We start from the raw sequence: 22801 nt of genomic DNA on the forward strand, positions 1-22801 counted from the left end.
AGCCATTGTGCTTGGGGTGTCCAGCAGGACCATGTTCATCACCGTTATTGTTCAATATGTTTGCGAAGTCCCTTAAAGGTCTAATAAGGCAAAACAGGAAGGTTGTTCGTGGCTATCAATGCAAACAATACAAGATATTTTGGTTCCTGAGCCCTCAGAAGAGCTATAGCTCCAGCTCAAAGGCTCCTAGGATCTCCAGGCCTTCATGTTACCATGGCAGAAGCAATAGCAAACAAAGATGAGCCAACGCTTTATAAAACAAAATATGAAATATAGCCTAGTTATTATGGACATATAACTTCAAATAGCCAAATCTTTTTGGCAGGCAGAGCCTTATAAAGAAAGACAAGAGATATTATTCAGTGTTACTTATCTCCAAATATCTGTGAAAAGACACTACTCATGCATGCACATACACACGTTTGTATTTGAATAATCTAGCATGATCAGGATTACTGAACCCTCGTAAGTCAAAACACAACATTTTAAAACATTTCACCATAGCTGACATCTAAGAATTGCTCCGCTCATCGAAATGCAGCCACAACCGGAGCAGGAGATACCAACCATTGACATAACGTACAACAGTTATAGAGACCAGAAGCTACAATGTGCTACCTCTGGTAGAGGCAAAACAATGTTCTTAAGCAGAAAGCAATCTGGTCAGGTCGGAGTCTGATATCTGCTCTGGGATAAGTTCAAGTGAACTTTAAACCACAGAAAAAGTCAGGACCCAGTTTTACCTGGGATCCAAAGAAGGTCTTTCCCAAAGCATATTTTCTAAAGGTCTCAGGTCCTATCCAACATTCAGAGCAGAACTGTATTTCCATGCCCAAAACTACCCTAAAGCAGATCCCTTCCTAGAAAACTTCCACACAACATCAGCTAGCGGAGCAGCGGTTTTAGCCATACAGATGTATCCTTCCAATGCCGCTTCAGAAGTTCATAGGGGCAGATCATCCTCCTGGGGTGGAACAATACACAGAAGCTGGGGAGCTGTGGTCTAAATTACATAAGATCTGTTCATTACCATTGATCTGTAACAGCACACGGATATATAGAAGCATGTGAAACAGTACTATCTCATCAAAGTGTAGTTAGTATAAAACTTATCACTGTTTTCAGTTTGAGTGCTCACCTATCTTGAACCTCAGTGGCTTGCAAAACTAGGTGGAAAGCATGAGAGTTTGCACTACACACTCCCACCATGAAAAATATGCTATTCATTAGAATTACTATACGTCCCAGCTACAGATTTTAATCCTGCATAATCTCTTAACCACTGTAGAAAAGCATCTAGGAATAATCTTTGTCGCCCTGACTAGCCTAAAACAGTTTTAAGAACATGAGCAGTCCCCCTAAGTAGATTAATCACAAACTGAGGATAAACTAGCAGTTACAGGTTGTCCATCTTTGTCAAATATCTTCAGCATTCCACCTAAAGAGAAAGCACCTGCAATATGGGGATGGTTGTGGGCTTTTGCAAAGGTTTGACCTCATCACGTTTCAGTTGGTCTAACACACAGGTATGATTTCTTTGACGATTAAAGAAGTATTGTAATCAACAAGGAAAAAAAACATACTTGAAAGTAACAAGTAGCTCGGATATTCATTACTAGCCATTAACCTGATTTTCTAATGAATACGACATTAGGCATTCATTAACAATCATTTGTGTTTATGTGGAACAGTGGCTGTATAATGAAGGTTGATAAATGAATAGAAATGAAACGAGGGAATTTTGGACACTTGTAAAGCAATTAACTTGTTTGGCATTAATTACATATTGAAAAGCTAAATCAAGTACATTTGGAAAGCCACTAGGACAGAGACACAGACCAAGGGTAGATATAAAGACTAGATATAAAAGAAAACCTTTATTTCTTTTAAATAAAGAAATACAGCCAGAAGTATGGTATTAATGACAAACAAAGTCCATTTCTAGCAAAAAGAAATCAGATTGCAGCCTGCATGTTAATAAAGAAAAAAGTTAATGAAAAGTGAAACAATGAAGCCAATAAAATAACCCCTCACAGTTGACAATGAAGTGCAAACAGGTGGTGTACTAGAGGGTTAATGTTTTTGTTTCTTAAAGAAAGAGCCATTCAAGTGCCCACACACTTCAATGTATGCTAATAAACGAAACCACCTAGCAAATTAGATGCTAGAAATGAGGGAATATGGAAGCTCATTTTACAGTTACCAGGACGCATTCCCTCTAATGAGTTGGTAACCTGATCTTTCCCGGCAGTTTTGACTGCATCGTTTCTGCTCAGTGTGGCCCCGGCCCCGAAAACAGATGCTTGCCGTACCCTTTGCCTGAACAGAGATGCATTAACTCTGAGGAAGGCAACACAGCCTCAGCAAACATCATCCACGCATCTCTTTTGCAAGATTAAGACAAACAGTACCAAAGACTGGGGCAAAAGGAGGAAAGAGACTACTGAAGAGCAGATAATGGGAAAATTTTTGCTTAGCTGGGATTTGCTAAGGCAGGTCTCTCGTTAGCAAAGGAGAAGGGGTCTCCTGTGGTATATTGTATTCCTTTCCCCGTTCTCTCCTCACACCCCATCCCACCACTCTCGATGCAGCAGTGCCACTTCACCTCCCATGGCAACACTCAGGACCCCCCAAAAGTGCAGGAGCTGCTCCTCTGCTCCTGTCTGCCCAGAGAGCTCAAAGGGAGCTCCTGTCCCACCAAGAAAGGACCTTGAGCAGAGCAGGACCTCAGCTGCCCGAGAGCCCGCACAGTTCAACCCAGGAAACAAAGTGAGATGTTGCAAACTGAGAAGCCCATATGCTATGGCAGCAGGTAGCAGCTCATGAGAGCTGCCCCTCTGTCGTGATATCACTCCTGTCAGAGAGCTGGACCATCTTCCCTGCCCAAACCTGTGACTGAGGTCCTGCCAACTCCCAGCCCATGCCACTGAGAGAAGGAGAGGTCTTCCCTCTGCCTATTGCTAGAGCAGTAAAGCTAAAACTTTATCTCCATCAAAGACTCACACAGATGCTCACATGTACTGAATTAGACCAACAGACCTGTCAGTAATGTTTCCTGTTTCAAAGAGATTCAGCAAACACCAAGTACAGAACTCAGCTCCACTTCCAGGAATCATTATCAGCCTTTCTCTCTAGTCACATTCTGCCACTGATTCCACATACAAAATGCCAGTATGATTGAACTGAAAAAAGCATGCAGAAGATGACTTATATCCATATTTTTCTGCAGTTAAAGAGCTTTACTCATGACAACACACACTTCACCTGGCAGGTGCTGTCTAAATTCAGTGTTCTTGATTTATATCCCATACCATAAAAACTGTTTATTCTCTCATGTTTTTCAAACACATTCCCACAACAGAAGAACTAAATAAATCTCATTTTGCTGCAATTAACCTTGTTGGCGCTCACGGTCAAGCTTTAGTGGATACACATTCCATACTGCATGGTTCATATCAAAGACACAGATTACCACAGGTACATCACCAAGTCTATAGTGAGAATATAATTTTATTACCCTTAGACCAAATGACACATAGCCCTCAATAAGTTGGAGCAGCCTCATTTAAAACATGTTTTAAGCCTGTTTGGTGTGCTTTTCCTCCACTGCTGTGGTGCTCCAGTGCTAGCTGAGAACCCCGGTGAATCTTCAGAAAGACCCAGCACCACTATAGGAAACCACAAATCCTTGGCTAACATATGCTAACTTTTCTCCTCGGAACAAAAGCAGCATCTCTGTTGTCCCCTCAGCAGAAAACACCAATCAAAGATGACTCTTTTCAGGAACAAATGTTAGCCGGGAACTTCAGTTGTGTTTAATTAAGTTCTTCCGAAAGAAACTGCATGCTGTGGCACTGAAAAGGTTATCAGAGGTCAGCTGCCTGCCATGACTTTGTGACCCCCAAAAGGCAAAATAAAAGATAGTGGTATCCCTGCTGGTAAGATTGGCTTCCGCATTTGTTTCCCTCCCTTTCTGCTTTAATTTAATAGCAATCAGCACAATATGGCTGCTTTTCTTCGAACAATAGGATGGGCAGAAGTTAGATTTACAGCACTGCAAGGGGGAAAGCAGGAGAGAGGGGAAGCACGCTATGGCTCTTGATCTACAATAGGAACATCACTTTGATACCCATAAATAACTTGCAAACCTACTTAAGATTCATTGCTGTCAAGAGCTGACAGATGTGCACTTTTTAAAAATTTAATATTACCTTATGGAGCCTCTCAAACTCACCGCTGCTAAGTCAAACAACTGCCTTTAAAAATGGAAGATAATTCAGGGTACAAAACCACGTTGAGTATAGAATGTATTCTCTATATTTCTCTGAACCATTATAGAAAAGCTATCACCACAAATGTACAAATCCATATTTAAACCACCAACACAACAAGAAAAACTACTGAGGAGGTTGAGACAACACTGTCAGGATCCTCCTTCGGGTTACTTTTCTTACAGAAAATGCGCACTACAGTCCCTGCAATTATCAAAGTGCACAGAATAAACAGGATTTGACCTGAAATGTCCAAGGGAAAAGTCTGTGTAATTCCAAAGATTTCAGAAAATCTATTATTACACCGCCTCCCAAATTTAGTTATCCTTTTAGTAACAATAAAGTAAAAATGGAGTTGTTCAACCTTCAGAATTTGTTTAATCATTTTACAGTGCAAGAACTTTGGACATTAGAAGCCAACATTTCTGTTACTGTGGACATTAGAAGCCAACATTTCTGTTATTGTCTGAGAAGACGCAAGTTGAGTGGTGGGTTGCTGTTTGTTTTTAAAATATTTCCAACCCCTTCAGCAGTCGTGCCTCATGACTGAGTATTTCTATGTCTCATTCCTGCCCAGCAAATTGCCTTCTGCTAAACATTTCCCTCATAGGAAACTTGTCAGCAGCTTCCTCTAGATATAGCATGGGATGGCATCCATGGCCTTGCTGATAGATCCCCCCATCACACAAAATTCTGACCCTATCCAAGGCCATGGCAAAACTCTCATTGACTTCAGTGGAGCCAGGACTGCTCCCAGCTCTTTGCTCAAAATCAAGCTTGTTCTCTCTCCTTCTCCAATCCCACCAGTCTGCTTTCTAAAGCATGAAAGACAACTCTTCTTCCAAAGCCAGGGCAGTGGTTGAGAGGCTTGGAGTAGGCACAGTGTCAGCCCAGAGAGGGAGCCTGAGACCCCAGCCACTACAAACACCACCTTAGCTGCTAAATCCTATTTGTTCTTAGCAGTTGAGCCACTCATTGAAATGAAGAGAGATGATTCCACCCCCTTTTAGACCACTTACTCATTTTGGCTTGAGGAGACGTCAGGTAACGGGAGGATAATTTGCTGTGGTACTGCAAAATCTCCCACTGAAATCAGTACAATTCTAGGTACATTAGGAATACAATGTATTCATACTGTGAATATTAGCTTCATTTCTAAGCTTATTAAATATAGGAAATACCTTTTATATTTTCTAAATGTCTGTAGTATTGAATATAGGGTAATTATCATGCTAAACATCACTGAGCAGAAAGTTAGATATGTTATGGTGGGGCCCTGGGCTTTTTTGTCAGTAATCCCTTTAGCGACAAAGTATTGGCCCTTTTGTTTGCCAGGTGAATTCCTCTCCAGAAAATGCAGTTGGTCTTCCAAGAAGGCATATGTCTGTACCATACAGATGTGCAAAATTATTATCAATAACTATCAATTCCAGCAGCAAGCCAAGCTTTGCAGTTCAGAAGTATACATTTTAAAGTGAATTACAATTAGAAAACCAGTTCCGAGATTAAAGTTATCAGAGATAAAAAGACACAGACTACTGTTAGTTTTCTGCAGCAGCAATCAATCCTGTTCTTCCCTCTGCTTGAATTTCCTCCTCTGTTGAAACACTAAAGTCATGAGGCTTTAATCAATACGCAAAGCAATTACTTTCTAAAATAAAACAATCTTAGGTCAACGAAAGATAATGGAAATCATACAGGCAGTTATTCATGTCTAAATGCCAAGCTTCTGGTTTCACTTCCAGACAAATCCAAATGACAAGGAGTACAATATTTGTTTTCCCTAGTAACCCACTGGGATACCACAGCATATACTTCAACTGAGTACCGTCTCCTGTGTTTGTCCTCAGCTTGTTCCACATAATTCAGTAAAATACACAGATGAGTGCCACATCTGGATTTGTTACCTAGGCAGCAAATAAACTTCATCTGAAACCTCATAGCAAAACATGCAGTTTGAAATTTTAACTGGTGTGGCGAGTGCCTCATTTATCAAACCCACAAGGAGAAAAACAAAATACAAGTGATCAGCAGCATCTCAGTTTAAATGAAGTTGCACTGGGGATTTTCAACTTTAATTACTTTAATTTTCTAGCTCTTACTTTCATAAAACAGTTGAATATTGAAGGGAGCACTGGTATCTATAACACACCAGCATGACAACAGACTCCCAGCCCTATTCAGAGAAGAAGCTAAAACCATCCTCACAACAGCAATTATATTACATTAACAGCACAAAAGGCAAAAGGGAGTACTTGTGGTTCTACTTACTATATCAGGTGTTTTTAATGAAAAACACATTTTGGAAAAAAATAAGCGAACAAGCACGGCTCATCCAAGTCAGAAAAAAATACTTAAGAGAAAGACTGATCAGTCCTCCACAACTCTGTACACTCCAGTGTAGAGGTTAGGAAAATGCTTTTCATGTTTCCATGACACTGGATTTGACACTATTTTAAAGAGGTTCACAAACATCTTGGCCTTCAGGAGACGTTGAATCAGTAAGAGAGTAAGATCGTCAAGCTCACACTCACCTTGTTTAAAGTGGAGTTCTTTAATATGAATTGCTTTAAAATATTTTTCCGAATATTGCAATATTGAGCCTCCGGTCAGTTTAAGATTTTTCTTGTCCCTCTGAAAATAATGCATCTTTTGCCTTCCCTGTGATAGGAAGTCATTTATACCTTGTGCAGCAGATTACTTGGTCTGATTTCTTTGAGAAAGCAAAACAGGTGTCTTTGCTGGCACTTTAAAGGATTTTGTAAATGTATCTTAACCTTCTGTGCTGTGGCTCAACACAGTGTTCAAAATCTTCAGGGAGAGGCATGATACTGTGGGAAAAATAAATAAATGCTTACTGAAAACTATCTGCACAGTGTGCCAATGGGAGCCAAGTGGTTTTTCTCAGGCATTTTCAGCAAGGGTTTGAGCTCGTCTTGTGAATGATAAACTAAAGGAGGAACATCCACTCTCGAGGCCTGATGAAAGCCAGTAAGTGTGATTACAGATATAAAGGCTGGTTGTTTAAAGCATAAATAACAATAAGATGAAACTAACATTTTGTAGAAGAACAGATCAAAATTGTCAAGCATATGAAATTTCAAGATACCATTACTGTTTGTGATTAATAAAGAAAGAGGAACACTTGGAAAATAGACTCTGTACTGGCATTAGTCAGAGGTGCCGGCAGTAAATCATAATTTCTTACCACTCTCAGCCCTTTACACTATCTTTCCAAGAAGAGTAAAGCAACCAAATCTCATTGCTGAGATTATCTAGGATGAACTCAGTCATCCCTGGAGCAGAATTCAAGAGGGTATGAGGGAAAAGGGAGGGTTACGTCTTATTAATAAAGCAGCTTACGTCATCTCAGATCATTTTGCTAAGTGGAAAATTCAACCGTGTAAGGAAGAGGTGCAATTATGGACCCATCAGCTTTGGTTCTGAACCTGCAAAGGATACGCGCACATCTATACTAAGAGTGGTCCCACTGCCCAACCAACAAAGTCCAGGTTAAGCCCATGTACAAAACCTGGGTACCTGTGGGACCCCTGAGCATTGCAGCCAGGTTTACTGCAGAAAAGAACATTCATAAGGGCACCAGCTGTATTGATATATACAGAGACCAGGAGGAGACACTGCAGGAGGAGTCTTCCTTCCTTTCACACCTCAGCCACACCTTCGCTTTCCTGTTTTTATCCCAAAGTCTTCCCTGAAGACTCAAAGTCAAATCCAGAGCCCTCCATAAGGGCACAGGTGAGACAGACAAGTGCCATAGAGGTCCTCAAATGCCAGTTCCCCCTGTGGAAGGAGGAGGCAGAGGAACCAGTGTCCCCCCTTGAAGAGTTGGCAGGTTTGTGATGCTGCTCTCTGCCAGATAAACTGGGCGCGAGGGAGAGACCAGGACCTCAAACATCCAATTCCTCAACTGCATTAGTCACCAAAACTATGCAAGTCCAGAAGCAATGTCACACCTATCGGCTACATTGCCTGTCACCCACGACAACTGTGTTTGCAAGCTACCTTCCACAACGTTATTTTTCCGCTAAGTTTTACCCAAATGACAAGCTCTTTCTTCAAACTTTCTTGCTTTAGCATGTTTGAGCCTGAAAACCCCGCCTCGGCGAGATTCCTCCCTATCTACCAAGTGCAAGGTTAGAGAAAACTGACTATGTTACCTACAACAGCATTTAAAATTCAAGTGCACTGGAGCAATATATTTCAGAATAAAACCTTTGAAAAGGTACCTAAATAGTATAAAAATAAGTCAAAAGTATCTCAGTATGTCATGAAAAGAAGATAGTAAGATTCCGCAAAGTATTTATTTCTTACAATTACAATACGGCGATACTTCATATTCAGTACCTAATAAACAAACATGCAACTTTTTGAATATCAAACCTTGGAACGCATATTTTGAAGACCTGGGATGTGAAACCATTGTTACCTGCAGAAGAAGAAGCAACAATGACGGATTTCAATCAGCACATCTCTATTGACCTCAGCAGGGCCATGCTTCTGTGAGAATCTGGTAGAAAACTTCGGTTTGAATATTAACAGAAGTGAATCTTGGGGAGAGAGAGCAGCCTCTGGGCTGTTTTGACAACGCCGTGCAGTTTGCTAGCTGTGGTCTACACTGTGGGCTTCAAATCCCTCCTCCATCAAAGAGGAACTTGAACTGCACTGCCTCTGTTGTTTCCTTGAGAGAGAAGAGCCTCTTCTCCCTGAGGGAACAAAGGTGAATTTTGTATGCTTTTTACTTACTGTATTCCAGATGTAATCATGTTTAATTATGATATTAAATAATGTGAAGTTAAAGTATTCTCTAGTAAAACAAATCCCATAAATAGCATACATGTACCTTCTTTTCTAGCATGTTCATATTACAATTTCCATTCAAACTAGGGGTTTCTCTTGTAATCTTTTGACAATGCTTTTTAATCAGAAATAACCAAAATTACAGATTTTCTGTTCTTACATTAAATAAAAATTCACAAAGTTTATTCAGGATGACTTATGCAGAGCAAAACGAAATACAAGCACCAACTGAGCAAGATGGCATGGAAACTACAAATGCATACTGACAACAACTTGTCTACACTTGCAATCTTAATGACAGGCCATTGCAGGTGGGGTTTTCTGAAATACTCTGCGTTGGCCCAGTTCCCAGTAGGCCAGCACAGGGTGCTCTCATAAGACACGATCAGAGGTTATTAAAGATTATGGAAAGCATTGCCATCACTGCCTGATCCTTTCTCTTGACCTCAAGAGAAGAATTGAACGGATGAGTGCAGCAAGATCAAGCTACATACCTTCAACTTCACTTCTTAGTTCGTAAAATAAATCCTTGTTTTTCTATGTAGAAGTACAATGGTTGTTTCTTAAGAAAATTGTAAATTATAGACGGAAAGACTGGTTGGGATCAGTCCAATACTTCCCATGGGTGGTTAATGAGAAGAAAGATGCTTCTCATCCTTCTTAACAACCCCTCCATCCCTTTTCCCATGATGGTTTGGAATCAGCTTAGCACAAGTTTTGCTATTGAGGATTCTGACCTTCTCACCCTAGCCATAAACAGCAGCAAAAATCTTGAATTTTCTTTTACTGAAATATTTTTATCGTCTTTTCTCTCTTTATCATTGACCACACTTTTGAGCCACCAGGTCCTCCCTGATAACCTGTAGCCGCCTTCCTTGGCTTTCCTCACAGTTACTGCAGGGGTGGGACACTGACAGCATGACAAGGGGATTCTAATCCAAAAAGATAGGCAAAAACTGCGTGCCCTGCGTAAAGACCCTGAAACGTTGGTTGTGCCTTGCTCTCCCTTGCTCTCCCATCTATGAGAACAAGGACTCTCATACAGAAACATGTTTTACTGAAACCTGGAGCCACAAGGCTTAGCAAGTCCCAGGTGATAACTGCGCTAAAAAACAAGAGAGTCTAAATCTAAAATAGGTTTTAAACCTGAAGATAAAATATACCTCCTGGTGAGAGCAATTGTATAAATCGCATTCAAATTCTATCTCTGAAGCCAACTGAGCAGGATTCAACCTCGCATTACACAGATTACAAGATGGCTGTCCTAATTACTGGCACCCACCTTTCCGGGATTGTTGTCTTTTTTTTTTCTTTTAGGAAATTCTGAATTTCATCCTGATAGGTGACAAAAAATTGACATTTTGATAGCATCAGTGGTTCATTCCCCCTTTTTGTTTTTCTTTTCCAAATAATTTTATATAGCAGCCATTCCTAGGCAGTATTTGTGCAGCTTTTATTCACTGCCTGAAAGTGGAGAGGATGCTTTGGGCTTCTGGTTTTGCTCATAAATTCACATTGGCAAAGTTTGTTCAAATCCCTTTAAAAACATCTAAACCTATCTGTGAGCCAAAAGGTATGGCTTCAGAAGGCAAAAAGAAATAAATCTCTTTGAAATGCTAATGGACTGGAACATTTTCTGCTATTTCAGGAAATAATCTAGCCTTTTGGAAAATTCGTAAAAGGTTTGCTCTAATGAAGATATTTTAATTTATGACATGCAATTATAGTTCAGTGAAAACAATATTGCGCTGTCACAGCCTTGTTCCTTGTGCTGTGAAAATAGAAACGCCATTAGGAGAGAGAAACTGCTGCTTTTAGGAACACACAATGCTTCACTAGCTTTGTCGAAGATGAACAAAGCACTGAGCTCTGTGTAGATATCTGAAAGGTACAGTATTCTTTTTACAGTGACACTTCAGTTACTTTTCTTTAAGCATTTTTAAAGGAGAAAAAAGTGTCTAGCACGAGTCTTGTCAGGAGGCTTGAGGAACTGGAATAAAAATACATATGGACAGTACAACGCTCGGTATTGTACCAGCCGCCATACGCGTGACTAAAAGCCTACCTAGGGCACCAGGCTAGGTTGGGTAGCAGAGAGAAGGCTCTATGCCCAAATATTGCTCGTTGAACTAAAGTATGGATCTGGGAACATGGGGGGCAGGGGGGGGGAAAGGCTTCAAAAGGAAAATAAAACAATGCTGCTAAAATAGGCCTGATTATGTGGGTCACTAAGTACTGTGTATTTCCCCTGTAGCATTTCATAGTGGTTACTGTTGCCAGGGGAAGCTTGATCCTCTCATTATGTATGTTTGTCTTTCACATCAGAGCTCCTCTCTTTCTTTCCCTGCCCCGGCACTGTAACAGAAATAAAAATAAGGAATGAACCCCCATTATTACCCAAATACCTACAAAGCAGAGGGAGTGACCCCGGCAGGTCGGTGGGTCAGCCCCCTCATCATTGATGCACTTGCTCCAGCGGACCCCTGCCTTTTGTCGCGGGGTCAAAGCCAAGACCTCTGCTGAGTGTCCTCAGTGAAGAATTAACAAGTGTGACAATTTGCGGTCCCTCCCCCCGCACCCCCTCCAGCCCCCGGTCCTGCCTGTGTGAATGCTGTAAATAGAGACATCTGGATGGAGGCCTTTCACTGCAGTAATTGAAAATGAACATGGATCAAGTTCTGGCCTGTTGTATTCATAAATCTTCAGGCTTAATTACATTAAAGGGAAATCTAGGGCCCGGCTCTATGGAAACGGCAGATCCTATCGGGCTCTCAGATCATGAATCTTTACGATAAGTGTTTTTCCTCTCTTTGGGACAGTGGGATGAGAAATTTCATTTGGGTCTTTCCAGCATCAGAAACCCGGTAAAGATCTATAGTTGTTCATTGCCTTTTCCTTCGTACGGGATGTGTTTCCACCAGCGGGGAGCTGGAGGACTTGGACGTGTGAGGCATCAGGCTGCCACCACACCAGGCATTTAGATGATCGATCCTGGAGGGCCACATACCCTCCGTGTAGAAATTCAGGAGGGAGTAAATCTGTGGCTAGCTCAGTGTCATGGTTTTTACAGACACAGAGCCCTTGGTTCTGCTTCCCAGAGAAAGTTGGGGCACAATAAGCAAACAGGGTCTGCAGTTCTGTTTGCTCATCTCCACATTTTTTGAAAAGAAACAGGATTTTGAGTTCAGTGGAGGCTTTCTTCACGTCTGCCTTTTAAAAACTTAGCTGTTGTTGAAGTAACAAACTGATATTCTGAAAATCAATAAACAAACAAACCGGTGGCAGAAGGGCAAAAATTTTGGATTTCAACTGACACTTTCTAGTTAAGAGCTGGTTGTTTTGCAAAAGCACTGACACTTTTGGCAGCATTTTCTGTCTCTGTAACAAACTCTTATCACAGTTACAGACTCCACAGTGAGCTTCCACGTGATGCAGGTTTTCAATGCAGCAGAAGCTTTGATAAAAAGAATGCTCCAAATGGAATGAAGATACACAAGAGCCAAGATATTTGTATGTGAGGTAAGGGTTTGCCTAAACCCTACCCAGAAAAAGTGCTGGTGTAGACAGACCCCTTTAATTAAATTCTGCAGGAACTAATTTGATAGCATATAAGTTGACCACTGTCTCCACAGACACCAGGCAATGCTAGTGAGCCACAATATGGCCAAGTAAAACTGACACCCCCCCCCAGTTCATTGCAAGACCATTGGAAGAATATGGTACAGCAAACAAGGAAATCTTGTATCTCAGCCTTTATGTGCATTCTGAATGGTGTCATATGGTGTTTTTTTTATAATTCTACTTGTGACCGTTGTAAAGGTAAAGAAATATTGAAAACTACCAGAAAAAGAATATTTTAACCAGCTCAAAACCAGCTTTTGTAAAAAAAAGAAAGGGGGGAAAAAGAAAAAACAAAACCACCCACCTACTTCCCAATTGCAATTTTGCTTCCATGAAATTTCAGCCTGAATCAACTTCGATGTCATGGCTACAAATTTTCAGTTAATAATAGCAGGGTGAGTTCCATGCAGAACGCAAAATTCAGTCCTCAGTCCCCATGGCTACAGGTTCCCCCCTAACCACACAGGTTTCTCCACTCCACTTCTTGGAGAGCAGGGAAGCTCTGCAGCAGTAAGTGGCAGCAGCTAGCGAGCAGGTCCTCCAAGACAACAGCCTGTCCTGCCTCCCAGTGTAGGGGCATATTGCAAGAAATAAAAGCTCCTGAAAGTATCTCCTGACCTAGAAAGAAGAGTAACCCCCCCTTTTAAAAAAAAAATCTTCATTGTTTTGGCAGGTCTTGTACAAACTGCTGTGGCAGAAAACTATCAATAATGTTTGCTCTGCAGGAGAAGAGCAGGGTTACTTTTAGCCTTCAAAGAACCAGCGCTCCAGTAACAAGTGATTTTGCTGTCAGCATTTACCATCATGTTGACAGAAAAGGCCAGGTAACGACTCAAGGATTATTTATATGAAACTCGAAGCCAGTGGCACAGTAAGTTATGGGAAGAGGACAAGCTCAGAAAGCAGCGGCCATGTGTCTGAAGAAGGGACATGTTTTCTGTCAGAGGGGCTTAGGGGCTGTGACGGAGATTCAGAACTGCAGGCTTGCACCTGAGCTCATACGTACATCTCCCAGCAAAGCAGAAGGGTGACAACAGTGCCAAATAATTCATGTTACAATGAGGCCAGTCCTTCTCTCTGCAAGACTTTCATATCTGACAGGTTTACTCACATACCTTTTGTTACTTCCCAGCAATTTTCTTCTGGGATTCCAGATTTTATTTTTATCTTAACTGTAGGTTTAATTATTGAATCATTTGGGTGTAGTCCATTTTATAGAGGTTTTTCTGTCATACATTTGAAGGAAAATCCAGATCCTGGGCCCCCTTTCTGCTGCTTTTACTACCACCAAAGAGGGACTACACCAGCAATAAAATTAGCAAAGGTGACAGAACCGATCCCTGGTGGGTGTAACCACCCACATTGTTAATAGCAGGGAGATGCCAAACTTGTTTTCAAATGTGATACGTCTTTCTCAGTCCTGAAACTTTCAAAAACTGATTGGGCTAATTCCTATTACATGCCCATACTGCTTGTCTTCTTACAAATATTGTATTAGAATCATAGAATTGTCTAGGTTGGAAGAGACCCTTGGGATCATCGAGTCCAACCATCTACCCTACTCTTCAAAGTTCTCCCCTACACCATATCCCCCAATACCACATCTAAACAGCTCTTAAACACATCCAGGGATGGTGACTCAACCACCTCCCTGGGCAGCCTATTCCAATGCCCGACCACTCTTTCTGTGAAAAAGTCTTTCCTAATGTTCAGTCTGAATCTACCCTGTTGGAGCTTGAAGCCATTGCCTCTTGTTCTGTCATTAATTACCTGTGAGAAGAGACCAGCACCAACCTCTCTACAGTGTCCTTTCAAATAGTTGTTGAGAGTGATGAGGTCTCCCCTCAGCCTCCTCTTCCTCAAACTAAACAGTCCCAGCTCCTTCAACCGCTCGTCCTCTTACAGTACCTGGTCCACTTTCAAACTGAGCTTCCCCCCTCCTACCAGTACCCACACTCGTACCCTGTCCTGTACCCCCTTCCTCACTCAGTGGGTCAGAATTCAGCCCCTGCACTGCACAGCAACTCCTCTGATCCTTCTCCTCTCCTCCTTGCCGTCGGGCAAGCCTGGACAGTGGTACTGAAATACACTGTGGGATGCCCTGCTCCTTCAAATGCTTTGAAAGGAAATTAAATCAGCAACTTTACATTCCCTTTTCCTGGCAAGGCGTATGCAAAAATAGCAATTTATTAAAAAATAGATAAATTAATTAAACTAACATTATGAGTTTACTCCTGCTCATCATTCATCAGTGTCTATCTGGAGCCTTCCAGAGCTAGTTGGCCTCTATCAGGATATTTTATTGGCCTTAAATTATTAAACATACATTAGAAAGCAGCCGTCGTGCATGTTTACTGCAGCATGTTGTACTTTTCCTTGCTGCCTGCACTGATGCTGGCTGTGAGTCCATTAAAGAAGGTAAAGTGATGTCTGCTTATCTTTTTTTTTATTGTACTTTATGGCAGTATGCTTACACGAACCAGGAGACATTCTTTCTGAGCAATTTTATTTAAATTCTGCACCACTGGGTGCCTAACTTCCAGTGGTATCTTTGACAATACCAGTTTGCGTTACCTACAACCACAAAAACAATGCCTCAAATATTTAAAATTGTGTAGATTCTCCTGAAATAACAAATAGCAATACTTTATAAAGTCCATTAAAAACAGTTAACTCTACAACAGGCAACCTGTAAAGAAAATCCAATCATAACAGTAAAATTTGATACAACTTCTGTTTCCTTACATTCTTTACCAATCCTAAATGTACAGCTGTTGATGAATCCCACCATGTATAATTCAGGTGAAGATCCATCATGAATATGATGGATACTAATGAAAAGCATCTGTTCAAACATGCTGTACAGATCCAGCCAGCCAAAAGTCACCCCGGGAAGTGAGGATATGATCTACGGAGCCCAATTTCCCCATGCTCTCAGACCTCCCATATATTTGCTTGCATCCCAGTTGCCACATATATCTAGTCTCTCCTTCTACCCACACAGGCAATTACTTTGAAAGAGGCAATTATTAGGGTTCTAAGGTGACAGCAGTAACGACTTTGCCCAAGCTTAAGCCAATGCTTTGCCCAGAGCAGTTTCTGCACAGCTTTTTCATGCAGGAACCGTACCATTTGAGACACTAAAATATTTGGGATGAAAAGGCCACCCCTTGTGCGGTGGGCCAGCACCAGGCCCTACAAGCAAAAGCCTTCATAGAAAACATGAAACTACACCCTAATTTCATGGGGAACCTCTGTAAAGACCTCTGTGAATATTCATGCATAAAGCCATATAGCATAAAAGATAGTTACTGGGGCGTTTTCCTTTCCCAAGGTAAGACATCTACCTGAGCTAGTTACTTCAGCAATATCTGAAGCCATTCGTGTCCTGCACTGACCCAGGAGCCACTGCCACTGCTGGGATGCCTGAGCCTGCCTCATGGGAGGGAGACATTGGGAAGAAAATATTGCAATACATTCTGAGAGACAGGCAAGGGGGTCTTCCACTCTGAACAAAGGAAAATAAAAAAAGCCTCCAAACACCGTAAAACTTACAGTTTCCAGTACTTTGCCAGCTGTATGAGTTAAGAATTGATTACAGGCATCTTCACACCTGACACTGTTTCTTATTTATGTTTCTTATCCTTTTGACTCTACAGTCTGGCATACGAGGCATAAAGGTAAAAGGTTCTTTAAGATGCAGTTGTGTTGTGCCTTTACCACCAAACAAGTTGAATGTATCTGTTGCAAGCCCAGAAAAGTTGGAAGACAAAGTTTAGGGCAGCAACATGTTTAATTTCTCCATGGCTGCACTGCCTGATTTTTTATATACATGTAAATGGAGAGTATATAGATATAGTCCAAGTAAACTTGAAGTTTCAGTAAAACTTACTATGCCCAAAAAACAGAGCCCTCTTCCATCGCAGGGAGGCCTCACAGTGTCTCTGCATATGCTGAAAAGATCCAGTGACAGCTGGCAAGGTCATTGTAAATGAGGGAAAAAGAGAGTCTTGTCTCCATTACCAAACAGCAGCAACTAATCACTGTCACATCATGATGTGGTTCTGGACTGGCCACAGGTTTATTGTGGCCATTAACCTAATTCAAATATTCTACTTGGAGAACAAAAAAAAAAAAAGTCTGGGGCCCAGTCTGTATCCTTCGGTCTTCTGCAGTCATTTTAACTGCTACGAAGTCACCGTAAACCATCACCAAATCAGATCACATCTATACAAAACAAAGACAGTGAGGCAAATTAGAGCTTGAATATATAGCGTGTTACTGTCTACAGCCCTCATGCATGATCTTTTACCCTGCAAGCAATGCAAAGCAGCTTTTGTAGCTTGCGCGGAAAGTCGAGCCCTTTGGTATTTACTGCGTGGTCAGGGGAACTCGCCAACGAGCCACTGGTTGAGGTTTTGCAAGCTCAGACACGGCTTCATCCCACAGCAATCTGTTCACATGCCACCACGCTTTCAGGCCGATAGTACTTTATGGCCACCTCACTACAGTGCAAATAATTACACTGGAGCAGAGAAAGGGTAAAACAGACCACAGGAAGGAGGGACAGGAATTGTCTTTTTCCTCCCATTTTGGAGTTAATGCTCTTTGTCATGTATTTACATTATCTTAACAATAGGGGGGTTGATTCCCACTCTGATTTTCTTATGGGCTGTCAACAGTGTTGGAAATTATACATAAGCAACAAATAGTTTCTCCAGACACCACAGATTGTTTTAAGTGAGTCTCATGAATTCAAGAAAGTGTTAACTTTGAGTCATCCATTTTTTTGTTGGTTTTTTTTTTTGCCTCAGGGAAATGAACTGCATGAATATGAGACAAAACAATATTATACTGGGTGTATGCCTACCCTGCATGAGGCTAACACTTTTCACGCACGGCATGCAGCCACCACTGTACCTGGAATAAAATCATATCTACTAACCAAATAGACAGCAGGACAACCCATGAGTGACCATTACACAAACCTTTATACACATAAAAGTTCCTAACACTGTGTGATCAGCACACTGTGGTGGTCAGACACAGTGGGAAGTCCCTGCATCTCTGCAGTTCATGGCAAAACCTGGTTTATCCTCAAAGACAGCTTAGGAAAGGATGGAGGTTAAGACACAAGACTGAGTTTCAGAAACTGTGGCTTGAAATTGCTGTGGGCAGGGCATTCTGTGTGACCTTTGGAGATGACATCAGGTTTGCCTGATAACATGGCTGTAGTCCATGTGGATGCACCCCCAAGCTAGCACCAACCACCAAGCTCAGGTACTCCAAGGGGGGCAGGAGGGGCAGCCTGAAAATCAACACACAGTAACCTCCTAAGTGGGTTTTTTCAGCCTCCCCAGCACTCTGTACTGCCACAACAACATCACTAGCAGTACCTAAACTACCTAATGTACATCCAGGTGATCTATGTTCACATGACCTCCACAAGGACTTCTGTATCTTGGGTAGGCACCAAGACCACCTACCCAAGGAACCAAACCCGAGAGACTCCGTTTGCCCTCCCAGCATCTCCACAGCTGAAGAAGCCATGTTTCCTGACTCTAGACCTCAGACCTATATCCGACCTGTGTAAAACTTGCTTTGTGATGCACCTCCCACTGGAAACGAGGGGAAAAAAAATACTACTTTAGGTCCCTGTCTAGTTTATAACCATTTTAGAAGCTCAGTGTCACTGTGTGTTTTTATAGTATCTAATTCTGCAAAGATGTGGTCTCATATGAGGTGATGCTCTGGCTATTGTTAAAATAATGATCTTTTGCAATAACCAAAGTAGTTATCTCATACACAAATGCAGCCCCTTGTGCTCTTCTTAAATTGATGTCACAAAAAAGTATTCAGCATATATGAAATTGCCAGGAAAACATCAATGAAAGTCTGAGCACTACTCCTTTTCTTCTAAACTGAGCAAGTCAAAGAAATAGAGGAAAATAACTTATCGGTGTATGAACGCAAACTCTCATGCGTGATATTGCAGACACTTAATGCATCTGCCACTCTATAGCTGCATTTTATTTAGCGCTGTGGAAGTACAAATGCTTCCCCACTAGTGGAACCACATAGTTTCCAAAAGCTGTCTTCCATTGAGAGGACAATTGTTTTCTATAGAGATGAGAAACAAATACCCATGACCCACGTCACCTTGCCCCAGCAGGCTTTTGCTGCAGCTTCCTCTGTGCAAATACAACAAAGTCTGGCAGCAGTCAATCCTGCCAGCCCACACTGAGCCACCACAGAGTGCGTAGCTATTTACCCTTCCTATTAATCTGTCAGTGTTCTAGTCAAACACGTAAAACAATATGGTGTGTGCATATCTTGACTGGTCATTGCTAAGTTACTGAGGAGCAACATGAAGGAGTGGAAAACCACGCAACAAACTATAACACTAGATTTTTAAGGTATGGAATATTGGAGTTCTCAATTGTCAGCGCAAAGGAAGCAGCCATGGTGTTCGTAGCATGGTGACAATAATGCGAAAGGCAGAAACTACAGCCAGTCTGCCTCTTTCAGCGTACAATGAACGGGTCCTGTTTGTTTTGCTCAGATGCAGATTTAATCGCAACTCTTTTATCTGCTCCCAGCTCAGAGTGGTCAGGAAACAATTAGGAAACTTGGGATCCTGTCCTTCAGTTTACTCCACACAACCAGACTGCTGACACACTGCAGAAACCAATGCCGGCAGTTACCAGGGATGTGGTAGGGCTACATTTTGAAGCATTTGGAAGTTGAAATACTGTTTACTTACGAACCCTGTCAGAGAAACCAAAAGCTGTGCAGGGGATAACTCTGTAGCATCCGCTTCAGCACTCCTTACTCAGATAAATTCAGCTCAGTGGTAGCAATTCTTGCCCAGGAGAGTGCCTTTAAGAACAAGTCAGTACATGCTGTCAGGCTGCTGAGCCAAGCACACTGCTTGCCCTTCTCAAAGTAATAATCTTATTTGATGATGCTTCAAGGCTCTGTCAGAGCTGAAAATTCACACTGCCTGCTATCTCTTTAATCCGTTTCCTTGCCATGAACAAAAGGAAGAGTGTGTGTATGAGAAAGCAGAAATAGAGGATATAGGTCAAAGGGTATATTCTGAGTGTCAGGAAGACTTTATCTCAACCAGAATAGTCTTTCCACAGTCAGCAAACTCCCCAGAGCCATCAAGAACTGCAAAAAAGCATGACTATAGACATTACAAAACCAAATGACAAAGTACTAAAAATAGTATTTAGCCATTTTCAAAAAGCTTGACTCACTCTTTGCTTTATGGTTAAGAAAGTTCTACTTTGGCACTACTGGAAGAGAAGGTAAACTTTGCTTATGTGCCTAAGCACGTATATAAATATACATGTCTGAAGGTATTTGTATATATACACCAAATTATGCCAAGCAATTCATAATGAACAAAGGCAAATTAGGGATTCACTGCTGCAACCACTTCCATGCATAGCTTTATACTTCTAAGTAGTCCCATCAACTTCAGTAATACTATTTATATATGAAAGTATACAGAAGGATAATCCTGAAAGGTTTTGGCCTCTCACACTTGATTGGTATTAACAGAACTACACAAGACACTAAAGAATTCCTGGATCAGGCTACAAACTAGTGATTTACAAAGTGATAAATTGCAATAATTAATTATGTTGTAATTGTCCTAGCCAATATCCATTTGAATATGAGGTTCATTGTCTGATCAACTTCAAGTTGACCAAAATAGGCCATAGTATACATCTCTTTGGACTTCTGAAAGACGAATGGTCCAGAGATGTCCAAAAAAAGTGTCTGGAACAGATCCAAAGGCAAAGAAAATATCTTAATCTCAGTCCATGCTCAAGCGACAACTAGCGAAGCATACAGAAAGCAGATCTACCCCACACAATCAAGCTATCAGTCTCAAGTACTTACAGGCAAAATATCACCCTTCTGGTGAATCACTGCTGTTTATGCTGAACTCATTTAACCTCATTGTCACAGGGGACAGGTAAGGACATCAGCATTTCAAGAGGAATCAGAGAACCACAGTTTCACTGGTAACATAATTAAGGTGCTAAAATCCATAATCAAGGTGCTAAAATCCCTGACTGCACGTGGCATTGCTATTTCGTTAAACTTACAAGGAAATGCCATTTATTCACAACCCTGTTCTGGCGAAGCCCACGCGGAATGGGAACAGCAATAGCTCCCCTGCTCCCCAGCTCCCTCCGGTGCTGTGTGCTCAGGTCTCGGAGTGACGGTGTGTCCTGGTTTGAGGTAAAACCAGCACACCGTCAGAACCAGGTTCTCACAAAATATCCCAAGGCTTGCCCCAAACAAAAAATTTTGGTTAGGCTTTAGCCAAAGACAACAGATTGCTGTGTAACTCATGGTAATTAATGCAGTTGCCAATTTTAAGATAAGCATATCTAACTCGTAACAGGAGAGAAATACATGTATGTATATTTGATTGAAACCCCTAGATGCGATATGCTTACTGTGGCAATTAGACTTGCTGAAAGGGGTAAAAACTCACAGAATCAGAGTAGTGTGTCCCTGCTCAGCAATTTCACTGAAGTTTGAGGCGAGCCAAAGCCTGCTGAGGTCAACAGAAAGATTCATTGTGTGTTGTTTCAACTCTACAGTTAAGGTCTATATGAGGAGTAAAAAAACATTTATTCTAGTCATCTTAATACAAGAGATAGCTACTAGAAAAGCAAGAATTTTGCATGAGGAACCAATGTTTTGAACTTTAGTACTTTGAACTGTAGGATTAATAGGACGAGCCAGACCCCTGGAAGGTTAAACTGTGCAAGTAGAGTTTCTTGTGCAAGTACCCTCAGGGTGCTTAGATAAAACCGAAAAAGCTCCAACCCATCATAAGAAAAAAAGAAAGAAAATATCTCCCTTTTTAATAAAACATATTCAAATTGTTTGGGGAGCAGGGAAGGTGCTTTCATTTGTTAAGAGCAAAGTAGATCATACTGTTCAGTTCCTTCTTCATCGTAGTGGCTCCCAATTCATTCCAAATTTCAGGGAAGTTGTAGAGAGGAGCTGCAGATCTCAGGCTAGCGATCTTTAACTACCAAGCATTAGTTTACTTCTGTGGATCCCTCAGAAATGCAACTCTCTTTCAAGTGATCCGAAAGCCTGCTTACTTTATTAATTTGTGTACCCATTTAAAAAGTCGTGCTTGAGTCCAGAGTGAATCGAGACGTGATAGTTCCAAGCACTGAGGAGTGTCATCCAAGAGGTGCATGACCGCGCTCTGATTTCCCCACCTTTGGTTAATGCCCCAGCCACAATGCCAGATCGCTTTCCAAGTGAAACATGCAGCAGTCTTCTCTGGTTCAAATATACCATATTTCAATAAAACAACAAAGTTGCGTGCATAATTATACTGATAATTGAAAAGATGTGGGAAGAGGTAGGATAAAGTTTGGGGGAGATTAAGGAGTCTTTTTTTTTTTTTTTTGAACAAAGTTCTTGGCAACAGAACTAATCAAGACAAGGAATGTTGTTTTCTTACAATTTACCAAAGTAAAACAGGCTTTGGTAAATTTAAGACTGCAGAGTAAATAAATTAATAATAAAAAAAGCCAACCCCAACATACAAAGAGTAATGTGAAATCTTAAGGAATTGCATCCAAAAGGAAAAACTGGGAACAGAAAAGGGGGATGGCCCAAGGATCTACAGAATCATAGCGAGCTACATAATTTTTTTTTTAAATGGCAAATAAGTCTTCGTACAACATTTTAATTTTATGAAATTATTAACAACTTTTGCTGTTCTGGGGCAAGAGGAGGTTTCTCCCTGGGCAGAGCTCTCCTGGATGCTAATGAGCACCTTTGTTACACGTTTTGAAAGTAAATGCCTGCCTGTTCTGAAATGAGGAGCAGTGTTTACCCCAAAATGTTTTTGGGGACTTTCTCACAATACACTTGGTGGAATGAGAAATCCTGGGGTGCAGAGACATCTACTTCACCAACCTGAAGTCAGTGAAGTCATGGAGCATTTTTATAGGGTTTTTTTACTTTTTTACATATCGTTTTACTTTATTTCAACATTAAAGAGGAAGAGAAATGGTTTTTACAGTCTAACCACATTT

This window comes from Charadrius vociferus, unplaced genomic scaffold, assembly GCF_000708025.1.
Source record: "Charadrius vociferus isolate BGI_N301 unplaced genomic scaffold, ASM70802v2 scaffold196, whole genome shotgun sequence".
NCBI lineage: Eukaryota > Metazoa > Chordata > Aves > Charadriiformes > Charadriidae > Charadrius > Charadrius vociferus.